The sequence below is a fragment of the Gouania willdenowi genome, chromosome 1 (assembly GCF_900634775.1).
Source record: "Gouania willdenowi chromosome 1, fGouWil2.1, whole genome shotgun sequence".
NCBI classification, from domain to species: domain Eukaryota; kingdom Metazoa; phylum Chordata; class Actinopteri; order Blenniiformes; family Gobiesocidae; genus Gouania; species Gouania willdenowi.
This window is the reverse complement of record NC_041044.1, coordinates 8329596-8346538: the sequence shown is the minus strand read 5'-3', so window position 1 is coordinate 8346538 and position 16943 is coordinate 8329596.

Here is a 16943-nt window from a genome sequence, read left to right as displayed (position 1 = left end):
GCCATCTTGGTACAGGACTGACAGAGGCGGAAGTGCATGCACATCTTTTTCTTTTTCTTTCTTTTTAATGCAACAGCGTTATGCACAGTCAGTATCATCCAGGTAGCACATTATACAGAAGTATAATGTTTTGACAGCTTTCTCAATAATGATATGTTTTCATAGATATTTTATTGAAAACAATGTGGTTAAAAAAAGACAAGTACCAATGGATTTTTCTTCTAACTTCATTTGTTGTTCCTGAATGTAATTTATTCAAGTGAGAGTTCACTTGATTTTTTTTTTTTTTTGTTGTTGTTTCTATTTTTGTATATAATTTATTTGCTCTATTTTCATTGTTCTCTTGTTAATGTTCGGTTTGAATTAACACAGCATTTCAATTCTCCCTCACTCTGACAGCGCAGTGTAGTTTACATTTAGTGGAGAACCTGCATTTAGGAGTTGATATTGAGCACTCTGAGGTGGTTGGCAAATTAACTTTATTTATTGTTCTTATGTTTAAATGTCTTCAAATTCTATAAAATTGCCAGCTGCCTACTAAAGTGTGATATTCGTTTGTCTGTTAAAAAAAAAAAGTTAGATTAGGACAGAATTTTCTTATGGATAATTTTTTGCTTTGTATTTTTCTTGAAATGGAAGTTTTTTTTTGTTTGTTTGCCTTTTTTTTTTTTTGACGACTATCTGTGTTGTAGAATCTGTACTTTGTCACAAGGGGTCAGTGTGGGCCTACGTTGGAAAGGAGCAGAATTCTATTAATTGTAAGGCTTTTAATTCCTCCTTAATCTGTGTCTCTTAGTTAAACCGTTTTTTCTATATCTATGAGATACATTGAAATTTACAAATTCAAGGTACAAAGTTTTTGCGGGGGCTGACTATTTTTCCTTGCCTTTACTACACAACTTTTTTTCATTTTTAAACGCAATCTACTGCAATTTTTGAAAGAACTGCCCTGTCTGGTTAAATTTTATTTATTGATTTATTTTAAATGATTAAAAATAAATGAAGATGAATAAACAAATGGAGAAAAAAAAAAATCCTGAAATCTCAATGAAATGAAAAAGTTAATTTCAATAAAATACACATTTGACTCGTTGGACAAGGGACAAGTACCGCCATTCTTCACCATTACCAAATACAAAATCCAATAAACTAAAAAATAGAAAACAAAAAAAACAAAAAAAAATACTTCAATAGAGCTATTAAGAAAATCAGAACAAACAAACAAAAAAAAAAAACACCAAAACAAAAAAGAAGAAAATGAACAGATTAACATCCGTGAGATTAACATTCTCCTTTCTCATTTCTGTACTTTTCAAAGATATAGCTTTTGTCGGGCGCTGGAAGTCATTTTGAACAGGGAGTGCTGTGAAATAAGTGGTTGTTTTGTTTTTTGGACAAAAAACCCATGAGCCTATAGGCCTATTTAAGATACATTTTAAAAATGAATAAATTGATTGAGAATCACTACTTTGTCATATACACTTTAGTGCACATAGCCAGGGTCTGTAACGCACAGACATCTTCAGTTCTCAGATGAATATACAGTATGTGCTATTAGTTAAACTTCACAATAATGCTAGAACAATGATTTGGTCAGCTGACATGAACCTTAGTCACTGCATCATCTAAGTTTAAGTCACGCAACTCTATAGAGGGTTTTCACCAATGTCACGTTCTGGGCAGTAACCCGGATACACAGCCATGTTGGCGGCAATCGGTCGTAGACAATATATGTTGGAGGCACTCAGAGGTAAGCACTGCGATAGATAAACCACAGAAAAGCTCCTCAAAATGCGTTATAGATGCAAAGGCATACAGGGAAGGACTTGGTCCACAGGAAAAGACACCATATTTGGAAAAGTTACGCAATATTGGTGATGCAGATCCATACGAGTCGGCTCCTTCGTCTTAGATCAATGGGATATTTCCTCCTTGTTTCTGTCATTAGACTGTAAATGTACTAGAGTGCTGCTGCCATGGCTGTATGTTGCTGAATGGAGCGATCGGGAAACCTCATTACTCCGTGAACCTGTGTTGATTAGGTCTAAAAATAAAAAGAAATCAGAAAGGATTTTATTCGCCAAGTACAGTTTAAATATGCGACCAAAATACAGGTTATAGCCTACATGTGTCAAAATCATTTCCCAAAAAGTTCATAAGGAATTTATAAATTGTGCAAAATATTTTGATTTGGCTACATTTTTATTAAAAACGTATTATTATTATTATTATTATTATTATTATTATTATTATTATTATTATTATTATTTTCATTCTTTTTTCCCTCTCTTCTCTCAATTTTACATTAACATATATATATATATTGGTCCTTTCCCCCACATATTCGACTATTATTAACTTGTTATTATCTTCTTTCCTCACCCTCAAATACACAATACCATTATTATATCACACACACACACACACACACACACACACACACACACACACACACACACACACACACACACACACACACACACACACACACACACACACACACACACACACACTTACTGTATTATAATGTATAAAATTTGTAAATATTGTCTATGGTCTATGGCATTTTTTCTGTAATTGTCTATAGATAGGAAAATATTGAAGAAGTAAAATATTGATTAATCAGCAGTGCACGAAGTATAATTCATGTGCAGTAGTTAATAATACAACATGCCAGTTACATTAAGAAAAAAAAAAAATCAAAATCTCCCTCTCGCCACTAGGGGGTGCTGCAGCACCCTCATCACTTCTCGCGGCCCTGGCATTTGTACATTTGCACTGCATTATATTTATAACCCCTTTTGGTGTTGCACTTTGTAGACGTTCCCTGCTCACTCAACATCAATGTATATTTTCTTTAGCTTAGCAGACGGACTCTGATGAAGAAAGTAGCTTTGTAGTATGTTATTTGTTCTCTCTTCTAACTTATCTGAACTCCGGTGGGCAGTCCGGTACAATCCCAAATGGTCCATGAATCAGTACAGATCCAGGACACGGTGGTTGTCCTGTTGTTTTCTTTTGTTGGTTTGCAGCTATTTTGTAAAGCTGTAAAATACTATGTTCTATATGGTAAAATAGACTTTTTGTTACTGTATGTGTTGATCTAAATCAGGGGTGGGAGGGCGGGATTTCTGAGATGTGTCCCTGCTCCAACACACCTGAATGAAGCTTGGCCCTGTCCCAATACCCTCATAGCACCATACGCTCCTCTACGAAGTGTGTACTTGTTGAAGGGATTGAGTGCGCAGGTTACAAGTGTGCAAAATTTGCAGAATTAGGACAATGCAGTTTACGTCATCGACTTGCACCGCTGCGTCATATCTGTGACGTTCTACCCAGGCACATCTTTCTGAACATGATTACATTTAGTTTTATGATTTGAATTTATTTGTTATGCAGTTCGAGTGTGAAATTTTAATATTGTGACAACTGTTAGATCAATTTCAAGAGTAAAATATGAATTAAATAGAGATGCATATTCTGTACAGTTTCTTTATTGGATTAAAACAATTATCGATAAAGAAGTGGTTCACAGATTATCTCATTGTACAAATAAGTTTATAGAGTTTCTACAGGTAGCAGCAAGTCAGATTTAAGGTTTTAATGCCCAATTGTTGTATTTTTAATGCCACAAATAAAGATACATTTGCATATTTCATTTAAAATTTGTAAACATTCCATCAAGCAGAGGAATTAGGAAAATTTCAATATTCAAAAGAAAATTGTACACAACAGCAAACTTTGGAGCACAAAATACTGGGCCAGAAATATTTAAAAGTACACCAAATAAATATGAAGGTCATTTTGTCAGCCCCTGTGGGGGGAAAAAAGTACTTAATATGAGTTGATCCACACACATTAAAAAAATGTATACTGGTTATTAGTAATTTATTTGAGGTATAGCTGTATAATTTAATAATTTATTTTAGTTTTTATACATCCTAAGTTTATTGTACAAGTGTAAAGTTTAAATTGGATGTTTTATGAATGATTGCACAAAAAAAGTTATTAAATTGTTAGCATCTGATGTAAATATCGGTGCATAAATCACTGTAATGCTTCATCAGATATTTATGCTTCTTTTCAAGTAACATAGAAAACTTTGATTGTATTTACATATGAGAAAAGTATAAATATTTCAATACTTACACTGAAAAGCACATGTTTTTTGGCACAGAGGACCTGCAGACGGATAAACAAAACCCACGTGGTATCAGTGACGTCGGTGCAAAACCTCAGCCGCAAAGAATTATGGGTAATATTCTTCGCCGAAGTCCGCTTCGATGCAGGCTTTGGTGAAGTGTGGATCAAGGGTGTGCATTTGAGGGGCGTGAGGGTGCAAGTGCGAGTATTGGGACAGGGACTTTGATGACAACACATTGTTTTCAACCAGGTGTGTTGGAGTAGGGAAACAGCTAAACGTCTCAGGAATCCGGCCCTCGAGGACTGGAGTTGCCCACTCCTGATCTAAATGAAATCATTTAGTAAATGTCTCTCTATAAAAGCAAGGACTCTCTGTCTGTCTGTGTGTCTGTGTCTTCCTCAAATATATCTGCGAATCAGGATCAAACTGACTTGAGAGTTTCAACATGGCTGCTGCTTGGTTCAAGGGTGTGCAAGGTCGGATTTGTTGGGACTACAATGATACCGTGAATAAATTATCTTTCTATAAAAGCAAGGAAGTTCGTAAATGCTTTACAAATTCTGTGTGCATCCAAACTGTTGTGGATTAATGACACTAAACAAGTCCGGACCGAGTCTGTTCCGGTCTGAGGAGATCCAGATCCGTGAAGACAATAAGGAATCTGAATAGATGGGGTTCAACTCCCTACAGTGTCCTTGCTAAAAGCCAAAATATATGAAAACACAATAGTTATCACTCTACATATTTTACGACAAACCTAAATGTCCCTGATGTCCCACCGTCCAACACAACCTCATTTGGCCATCCATGAAAAAGCTACTTTACCTCCCACTTTTCTATAGAAATGCATACTTCCTACGGGCACTGCACTAGTTATTTTGAATTTGTGAATATGAGCTGAGATTCGTGCGCTGCTATCAGCCCTCTAGCAAAGCAGACATTTGAAAACATGTTTGTGCAGGGGAAAACTAGCATTATGTCTGTGATCTGCACCAAACCCTGCCTGTGATGTACAACACCACCTCCTGTAGAGCCAAACCCGTTTTCTATTACCTCAGAGGGCATGGTGATGAATTCATATTGGGTGTGGGATACATATGTATGTGCATATACGTATATATGCATATGTGTGTATCCATAAAATGAAGAGTCAGTCCTTAAGACTGCTCTACTGTAAAGTGTCTTGAGATACCATTGGTTATGATTTGGCGCTATACAAATAAAAGATTGATTGATTGATTGATGGTGCGCCATGGATTCTCCAACTGGACAACCACGCCACCAGGCCGGATCTTAGGGGCTCACCTGCTACAACGCATGGAGCAAAAAGCTAATTTGAGTAAAAATGTACTAAAGGCCAAACACAGCACAAAGCTGCACTTCAGATCACTGAAACAAGGGCCACAGTCTCTGTCATAGGCAGAGGCCTACTCTCCTTTGCTTGTTTTCTCTCCTCTGCCTGTCTAAAAACACTCTGGTCAACCATCAACAGTGTTGGATTTCAAAGGGGTGAGAAGCTAATGCCCCACATGAAGCTGATTCAGTCAGTTTGTCGACATGATGGACGTTTGGCGGTTTTGGCTACTGCACTACTGTTCGGCTGTGATCCTGAAGTATGGATTTTATGATATTTTAAAGAGTTAAAGTATATACAAGCTTCTGAGCAGTGAGTAAAACATAGAAAATACTTATATCTTGATTTCTCCTCTTTTCTTATTCAATCCCAGCTATACCTCCAGCAGTCCGGTGAATTTTACACAATCAAAGTCACTTTCAAGAACCTTAAAATATTTCTTTGTATTATTAATGCAAATGTTTTCAGTCAAAACTTTAGCCATCTTTAGCCTTTAGTCTCCCTTAGAGGATATTTATCTGACACAGCCTTCGTTGTATATCTTTAAATGGTTCCAAACTGACAGATTTTAAAATAAAAAATGTGTGTTAGATGCAGTTTCTAATAAATGTTTTAGACAACCACTCGGTGTAAGGAAGCTCTCACTTCTGTCTTAAATTATCAGCATCAGTAAGAGGAACAACCCATTTTGTGTTTCTGCAATTGTTGATTAAACAGTATGTAACGTAATTGATTAAACAGTATGTAATTTTTATTATTAATCACAAAATAAATTAGTCTGAAAAAATTGTAATTACATAACATTATTCTTAAAAATGTAATTTTAAACTATTTCTAGTTATGTTGCATTGTCAAAGTCAGAAAATATTTTAGTGGCTAAATATTGCATTTGATTAAACTCCTTTTACTTAACCATCAAGCACCATTATTTGGGATTCCATATTTCACCTCCAGTTTTCAGTTATTGTTACATTTGTAACATTTTGTAAAATAGTCTGTTATTGTGTTGAGAAATAGTCTAAACATTAACAGCCTGCAATGCAAGTGTTAGCATCATTTTTAAAATGTTAACAAGAAGTGTTTTCAGCTAATTTACTGTTTCTCACGAACATTTTAGCATGTTTAACCTTTCATAATCAGGAGGAAATACATTACAATGTAGATAAAGCAGATTTTAGATGCTCCATAATTCAATCATTTTGTGATTTGTACAACTTAAACAGTTTTTTTTCAAAACATTTTAGTAAATATATGTTTTCCTGGTGTTTAAAGCCTCGGTCAGTGCGTTTACATGCACATAGCTATGAGCTATGATCTCAAGGAGACTAAGGAGCTCTTGTGACGTCTTGTGTAAATATAAAAGCAGGAGAGAAAACCAAACTCTCTGTGACGCAGCCTTAGAAAAACTGAGAAAGTGGTGCTAATGTGGCTACACGCACTATTAGCTTGATTGTTAGAGGTGTGTTGATCGAGCTACAGATTGTCCAGTTCCAGTTTCTATCGGACTAAATTTGTTTTCTTAAACTGCATGTAAACCCGCTTGACAAAAATGTAAATCACTTCTTTTAAATTGAAGAAGTCTGTATTCAAATAGCCAACTTATCATGTAATTAGCATGTCGCTCTGCAATTGGATGTGAGGAATCATAGTGGTTTTCACCTGTTAGAATATGAACAAAACTCTTTCACAGCAGCTGTTGTGGAGGTCAGGATCATATTCTGCTAAAAACTGGGATTCTGTTCCACCAGCCTAAAATTCTTCAGATTGGAGATTAACACTTGTCCTGACTCCTTATTCAAGGAAATGACAATATGCATTTTAAGAGTTTTGCAATTAGTGTTTTGCTTGCATGCCTTTTGTTTGAATGGTTAAAAGGAGTTAGACAAACAAATGAAACCCAAAGACTTTCAGAGTAAAGTTCCTGGTTTGTTTTTCTTTGATGGCGCAATGAGGATTATTATTATGAAATAATTTACACTAAAGACAGGATGTAGTGTACAGATTAGAAAATAAATAAAAAAATGAATAAATTCTACAATCACTGGTTGATCATAAGTAACTGTCTTACTTCTGTGTGAGAAGTAAAGTAACAATAAAACCATAACAAATAGGCATCATCACACACTGGTCTTTGATAATTGGAGTGGTTGTAAGTAGCCTTTCCCTCAACAATTATTTAAATAAATATTCAATAATGTATTCTATTAAAAGAGGCTCCACAAATAATTTCATATACAAACTCCATGAAATGTAAATAAAGTTTATTTATTGTCAATAAAACATGAATTCAACAACATTGCACAGATCACAGTTATTGGTTGACCATATTTCACCAACCTTTCTTCTTTTTTTTAAATTGGATAATTTTGAAAAAGAAAAGGGCCACCATCAGCCGGGGGGTTGTGTCGCTCGCTTCAATTTCTCCACATTTGTCACCAGACTAGCACTACCATAGCATCACATTACACTGTCAGCACAATCAAAAGAATTAACTCTTATCTACATTGCCCCACCCTAACTCCCTCTTCCCCGTTCCATTACCCCTCACCAAATTGTAACACTACCCTATCTTTTTATATTCTTTTTTATTTCTTACCCTTCCTTAGGGAGGGATGGTGATGGTCTCAATTATGCAATAAAATAACTGAATTTATTTAACTGCATTAATAAAACATGCACACCTGTCGTAACAAGATTACACTACATGTTGTGTTGACCTTTGACAGCATGGGCAGACAAGGCAAAAAATGGAAAGAAAAGCGGTACTTGAAGGTAATCAGTCAGGCACGAGGGAAATATGCTACACCCGAGCTGTTTTCTAGGGCAGAAGTGCTAACGAACGTGCTAAGAGGAAGCTTAGTCAATGACGGGAACAGTCTGTTTATACAATCATTTGTGCGTGAGGAAATATCACCATATTCTGACCCCTGACTAAAATAACACTTGTTTACTTTGTGGAGCACTCAAATAAATTGAAATATAGGAATTTTTTTTTTTTTTTTAGTCAGAGGAGATGACTTCACACATCTGGAGAAGTTAGAGCTGATCCAGCTGTGTGTTGGTAGTCAACACCAAAGTTCTCCACCAAGGCCAGCAGCCAAGAAACAGTGTGTGCATCTGTGAAGGGCACGCAACAGGCAGAGCACCTGCAAATTTACACACACACACACACACACACACACACACACACACACACACACACACACACACACACGCACGCACACACGCACACATGCACACACGCACACACACACACACATGCACACACACACACACACATACACATACACATACACACACACACGCACACGCACACACACACTAGCTTAACATGTTTTCGTTCCTAAGCATGTTTCATGTAGTGTGTGTGTGTGTGTGTGTGTGTGTGTGTGTGTGTGTCTGCATGAATACTAGAACACTATCACTAAAAAGTAATTATAATCAAAATACAACAATACATGACAAATTACAGTTGTGTACTATGCCATGTCTAACAAAATGAAAAAAAACAAACATAAATAAACACAAAATATTAATCAAGATTACTGAAAAATTAGGAATTTAAGAACAGAAAATGCTAAGAAAGAAAACAAAAATGGCATTTTACAATTGGGTAAAAATTATCACCTGATGAAAATATTTTTATCACAATATGAATTTCCTTGGAAATCACCTCTTTACTATATTTATTTACAACTACTGGACTACATAAAGATAGAATGGAAATGACCACTTTTAGTTACTTTATTTTTTAGATGCAGTCAGGTCATACATGGTTGTAATAATGGGACACTAACAGGTGAATATCACCCAAACTTGTGTCTGCAGCGGGCTTTAGAGTAGGAGAACATCCACACTTTCTAAAACATCAGAGAAGATGCTGAAGCTACCCCTAACCCAAAACACTCTGACCAACACAACTTCATGAAAATAATGAACTCACCCGCCTAGGGTTCTATAGGGTTAAGCAAACACTCTCCTCTCTATGGAGACCATGCATGTGGGGGAGGTCTTAGACATGGACGGTGGCAGGTCAGAGGGATTTATTGTAAGGTCAGCAATTATCAGATTTTCCAAAGCCCAAGCACGAATGGGACACACACACACAACAAACACACACCTTAATCAGCCCTGGGCTAGCCAAGGCGAGGCTGAGAGAGAGGAGAGCTGTCAGTAGGAGAAGTTGACAGGCCGACCCCCCAGGGGAGATGATAAGCAGCGTTTTTCTGACAGCTGCTTAGTGTTAGATTCCGTCTGCTCATGCTCAGAAACACACATACAAACACACAAACTCTGTCACACAAGAATGCATTTACACACCAAGATATATGCAATAACAAATGTACTGTACATTGGCTGATCCAGCAGGTAATGAGAAGAAACAGACAGAACCTTCACTTCTACCTATCGTTGGTTCAGACAAGACAGGAATCCACTCACTATGAATCACCAACTTACAATATTTAATACTGATTTGGCTGGATATAAAACTTGCACTCATAATTGGCTGAAAGATGCCTTGTAAATTTACTGTAATGTAAAAAAATTGTAACTTCTCTGCATACATAAACATTTTATTAATAATGGTTTAGATTTATATAGCGCTTTAATTGAGGAGACTCAAAGCACATTACAGAAGCCATGACTCATTGTCATCAGTCATACAGGTGGTGGCAAGCTACATTGTAGCCACTGCTACCCTGGGGCATACTGACAAAAGCGTGACTGTCAATTCACGCCTACCTACGGCCACACCACCAACGTTCTTTTGGTTTTCTTTTTTCTTCACACCACCAACATTCATCCCCAATTCATACCCATTTATACAAGACAATGTGGGTAAAGTGCTTTGCCCAAGGACACAGCAACAATAACTAGGGTGGAGCAAGATTTGAACTGCAGACAAACCACTGACGCCAAGCAAACAACAAAAGTCTCTTTTTGCAGATACAGTTTACTTTTCAAGCCTTATTTGACTAATTTTTATTTTTTTTTATCAATAATCATTATCAAATTAAAGATTCTAATCAAAAGTTTCAACAGTAATCACCTCATCCTCGCTCTCGTGTCTTAAAGTGTAGATTAAACACAGCTTTTAGGTATCTGGATCTAAAGAAGAGCCTACATTAATGTATGTGTTCTTCATTTTCATGCTTCATGAAGTCACTGTACAGACGTTGACACATAGTTTATGGCATGTTTTGTAGAAGTTTATATCGCAAGAGATTCTGATCAAACTGTAAATGAATAAAAAGCTCCCTTACATTAGTAATTATCAAATGATACCTCAGTAGGGTGTTTTATAGCAATTCAAAATAAAGTAATGGTCGATATGCATAATGATGTAAAGAATTTCAATTAAAGTTTAATTTAACAACACCCAGTTTAATTTCATTTTTCAAAAATAGCTTTCATGATAAGTTGTGTAGCCTGTTCTAGATTTGAGGTGGACAAATGATGATAATATAACATTCAGATGAATTCAGAGCTTTCTAAAGCTCAGGAAAATGTCCCTGGATGCCTCCTTGGTCATCACCTCCTGGACAGTCTCTGCTCCCCGTGTGAAGTTTCTTATTGGCAGTTAATGAGGTGTGGTTTGTCAGTAAGCCATTGGTCTCATTTCCTCTTTTGTCAGACTTGCGTGCACAACAACTTGTCATCGCAGTCATTTAAACTGCTAAGCTGGGATCAGGACCATGCAATGAGTGTAGGTCGGCGTGTGTGTGCATGTGTGTGTGTGTGTGTGTGTGTGTGTGTGTAACTGTATGGCCTTCCACTCCTTCCCTGCTTCCTTGTCTATGTTGAGTCTGCTCAATCTCTGACAGGAAGTGATCCATGTCGCTACGTACACATCAACAAACCACGGCTGGGTCTGCCAGAGAAAGGAGAAGGTGGAGGAGGAGGTGGAGGTGGCGGACAAAGTCAGAGGTCAGAGTGGGCGGAGATTGTTGACTGATGGCTTTTACCAGCAGCGTGTCTGCTATTTGTTTGACCAGAGGCCAGTCCTGTCATCAAACCTCAACCTGCCTGTGAAGAAGAGATGAGACAGAAAAGGACACAAGGCAGGGATCGGTCAGTGGTTATAGGGGGAGGGAGAGCAGAGTTTAGACTGGAAAAAGGACTTTTGTTAAGTGATAGTTGCCAGTAGAAACACTGGACTGGAAGACATGCCATGACCATGTTGTTGACATCAGTGTCCGAATATACTACATGGACCCGGAGACATGGGTTCTAGTCAATGATGCAGTCAAATTACTTACCAAGTCTATACTATAGTTAATAATGTCTCTATTTGGCAATTTCTAGAAAATCTAAATTATCCTTCAGTTTAACATTATGCCACGACAGCACTGCTGAAACAATATAAGAAAGCACTTTTTTAGGAAAACGCGACTCTAGCAACCAGATTACGTTCAAAATCAATGTAACGTTACTTGTGCGATTCCAGCTACTCACTCGCACGATCTGAGTTACTGGAAGTCGCTCAGAGTTAAACATTTTGAACTTTTCAAGTGACATCCAATCAGCAATGAATTTCTCCCCACATTACTCCCACGGTCGTCACGTCACTGGGGTAGATGAAGCGATGAAGCAAGCAAAAAGCGTGTGATTATGTTCAAGTGACTCATCACGGACAATTTAAGCAACTATAATCGCTGAAGTCGCGTTCGGTGTGAACTGTGATGTTATTCTGTTAATGACCTGGCTCTTTAAATACAGGATGGTATCCTGCCATTCTCCATGTCCACAAATGGCTTAAGATAGTTGGGCATTAATATTATCAGAGACATGCAAAGCCTTCATATGGAATACTATTGCCCTCTATTTGTGAAAAATAATTCAGATTTCACAAAATCGAAAATGCTTCATTCATCCTCAGAGGGAAAAGTGAACTGTATCAAGATTAATGTGCTTCCCAAATTCCTATATTTGATTGGGTGTGTCCCACTCTATCTTCCAATCTATTGATATTGGGCTTCCATTATGGAGCTAGATCTACTACAGCGGACAATACCTCCTCTACTACTATTGGGCCAAATCCTTTGAAGCTCCATGTTCCTGATACAGACTGATGTCGTTTTCAAGCCACATATTGTATCTCAAAATCCCTTAATGCCCTGGCCATGTCAAGTCTTCCACTGTCTACATTAAATGTTACAAACAATCTTTGATAGAGTTTTAATCAAATTTTACAAGTATCACTTATACCACAGTGTGTTAGAGCTTCTGAATGTATCATATATTTCATACAAAGCCTCATATAATGGCAGATGTTAAAGGGGCAGTATTATGAAAAAAATACTTGATAAAGTTTTACTAAAGTGATATTCCACATTTTAAAAAAAGTCTGCAAAAAGCTGAGGTGGATTTTTCTAACGTTGTGACAACACAATGCGGAAACTCCTCCTCCTGACAATCCTGGCTCCTCCTACCCTATAAGATTGTGAGCTCCTCCCTCTCAAACTATCTCACAGGTAAAACAAACACTGCTGTTTAATAAAGAATATATATTATACTTTATTGTCATATATGTAAAGCTACATACAATAATAATAAATGTGTTTTCTACATTTAACCCCTCCCTGAGGAGCAGTGAGCGGCCACGGAGTAGCGCCCAGGGAGCAGTTAGGGTTAACATAAGGAACTGATCAACATCCTACACTGATGGAGCAGGGAGATTAGAACCAGTGAGCCTCCGATTACAAGCCTGCTCCCTTAACCACTAGTCCCTTTATCCACAAATAATATCTTTACGTTCAGTATGTAGATAATCAAGTATATAGATAATATGAAGCGCAGTGTAATCGCCGTTATATTGCCTCGTATCTCCTTTGACATGATCTGACTTGTTTGTGACCCAATGCAAAGCAGTGGTTTGACAAAACAATGGACTACCGCCTTAAATGGACTATTCCTGTGGTCAGTATAAAGGCGAGGAGGAGAAAAAAGAGACGTAGCAGCATTTGTCGGAAAGAAGCCACCTGAATTGCCATGTATTTTACTATAATGTGCAGCATATAGCATAATACTGGTCCTTTAGTAAATTCTGGACGCCTCATTCTGAAAGAATCACGTCTCGTTCCAATTTGATGTTTGAAACTGTGTTTCTTTTTTTTTTTACAGATATGCAGATTTTCTAAATTAAGCCGGTGTTATTACTTTGACTCGTATGTCCATAATGGAACAGTTTTAATGACCAAAAGCTTTCATGTCCCAATTTAAGAAACCCTGACAACTTTCAGTGTTGTGTGTGTGACAAGACGCTCAGTCTATGGATGTGTGCCATATGCTCGTGACTCAAATGATTGAGTCGGGGCTTGTTATCAAAGTCTGGCTGTGCAGACACTGATTATCCCTGAACTGTGCAGTGGCTTGTGTTGGTCCCGTGTTGACTGATGGTCCCATTGTTGCTTTGCTCAACGGCTCCAGTGAAGGTTACTGAGCAGCAGGACAGGGTGTCCTCCTGGATACAGGCCTATTTTGGGGTCTTCAGGGACACTTGTTTGGGAAGCTGCATGCCTTACCGGCAACTGATGGGAACTCAACTGTGTGCGTGTGTGCATGTACGTTTTTTTAGTGCTCTGTTTCTGTGTACATGAGTCAAACAGAGCAAAACCACCAATATTCTATAAGTCAGGAATTGTGTTTATCAATCTACTAGAGGAATTTGTTAATTGCTTGGAGGTGATAATATTTAAGAAATTACCATAACTATATTAATCATACTGAAACTTTTAAATTGAATTATTTATCATATATTTTATAACTCAAATTTTAAAAACTAGCCTCCATGGCATTTTCCTGCTGTGTGTGTCAGTGAAATCTCAACCCACATTATGAGTTTTACTGTTGCATTAAAGCACTGCACAAAATTGATTTTGTATTTTTTTAATTAATAATTAATAAGGGGTCGTTTTAATCGAGAGGTTGAGGGTTCAACCCCAGTGGTACACACGGGCCAAGGGAGGAATCGGCCATCCTCAAAATTGCATTGGAAGCCCACCCCCTCAATGCAGTGCTGGAGGCAGAAGCACCATATACAACAGAACCACCGCATCCCACCAATCTCCCTTTTGCAAAAACAAGTTCGGATGAACTTCGGCCGGGCCCGTGGAACATCTCCGCGCCAAATAGCACATACCAAGTTTCAGTCAAATGACGGTTCCCCAGAGTAAAAAAAAGGTCTTAGAGAGGCTCTTGACAACCGCTCATAGAATATCCATGTCAAATTACAGCTCGATTCAACAAGCATTAATATATTGGTATGTGCCAATGATTCGGTACCACCAAACCGTCGTAATATTTGACTTGCAAAAACATGAGAAATCGACTTTCGGTTGTTTGTCTTTTGGGACCCCAAATCAAAAATCAGGTTATGAGCGTCAATGCGTACACATCCATAGATTATACCTACCAAAATTCAGCCCAATTCGTTCACGAATAACAAAGGAGTAGCAATTTTAACTAGTGTACACAAGAAGAAGAAGAAGAAGAAGAAGAAATAGAAGAAGAAATAGAAGAAGAAGAAGAAGAAGAAGAAGAAGAAGAAGAAGAAGAAGAAGAAGAAGAAGAAGAAGAAGAAGACTACAACAACAACAACAACAACAAAGTGAGTGGTGGCCCAGCCTAAAAACATGTCCATTATCAAAGTAGTCCACCTTGATCTTAAAAAAAGCTGACCTGGACATGCCATTAGTTGTTAAGTGTTTTGGGACTCCTACATTGCAGTGACGTGCAAATAGGGAAGGCAGAACCTCTCCTGTCATCATTACATTTAAAATACTAACAATAATAGATAAAATTAATTTGTCCACATTCCACAGTCTGTTTAATATATTTAATGAATGCATTGGACATATTTAGTCTTAATATCATCCAAAAGTGTGGAGGTCAGAGGAATGTACTTGTGTGCTCCTTTCGTGTTCAAAACCAGCAGTGAATAAACGTGGTCTCTAAACAAGAAACTTAACACCCAAACCTTATATGTGAATAAAAGTAAGATCATTTTCAAAAAAAAGAGAAAGGTAAAAAAAAAACAATAATTAAAAAAATTATAATTTGACATTATAGCAAAGATTGTTTTTCTTGCTATAATACTGTTCAAACATATGGAATTTAATAAACCACAATTAAAAGCTTTTAAAACCACTAAATGTTTCAATAAGTTCAAAACTGAAATGTGTCCAACAAAACTAAATTACATTTACATTGCATTTCAGTGCAAGGATGTACAATATATACTAAAGCAGAATAACAGTAAAAGTACAAGGAAATAACTGCTCCCTATTTACAAAAGTACAAATATAAAATGACGTTCAAAAAAGATATTTTGCACATTTAAGCTTCAATTGGGTTCATAAACTTGTACATCTGACTTCGAAGTAGTCAGAACCTCACGAGTCATGAACAGCACGTCACTGATTCAGTGATATTTAAAGTGCAATGTAAATCATGTCTAGAGCAGTTTTCGTACAAATGAACAAAACACCAAGTATTTCATAGTTTTTAAGTTTAAGTTTTTAAGTCTAAACCCAGATATAGTGTTAATGTGCTCAGTGCTGTGGGGACACGTTTAGACTATAGTTGTGTGTATTGCATCAGTGTGTAGAGTTCTTTGTGTATATGTCGCTGTGTTGTTTAGTCAAACCAAACATCATGCAGGAAGGACTGAAGTTAAAAAGCAAAGCTTATTCACATGGCTGGTGTGTAACATGCAGCCACTCAGTCTCTCCTAACAACAGAAGAAGAGAGGAACAGCCTGAGTTCATCCTCCTAAAACATCGTTTACTTCCTGCAGGGTCACAGAGACACACACACATGAAGGCCTGTTAGCAAACTCCTGTGAAGCAGCAGTATGCACTTCTGTCCTGTGTTTGAGCTTTAACTGTCAAGAATGAGTCAGTGCATCAGGAAGTGTCCACTATCCATCATCATTTGGTGTTTTAACTCATATTTCTGTCTATTTCTGTCTGCAACGATGAGGATACATGGCACTGGTGACAGCGCAGCGTAATAAATCATCCACTACATGGGGTCTCTAGATAAGTTTGTATACACACACACATACACAACAAGATGACTTCCTTCTACATGAGTTATTGCCACTCCACAATAGCTCCAATAATAGTTTCCCATCCCTGAACTGGTGACGATGGCGACCCTTCGCTGACCTTTTATTCTGGTGAGGATGAGGGAGTCCAGGGTGAATACAGTGACGCTCCTCATGCTTTTATTCATTACAAGGAGGCAGCTGAAGGAAGGTTTTAAACTGGATGCTGATTGTCCAACAGAATACCAACTTATTGTTAACACACAAGTAAGGTTTGAATGCTACTACAACCAATCAGGTTCATTAAAAGGTGTTTTATTCTGTCCAGCATGTAACGAATGCAATAAATTCCCAGTTTTAGGCAAGGCAAATTTATTTTTTATAGCGCATTTCAT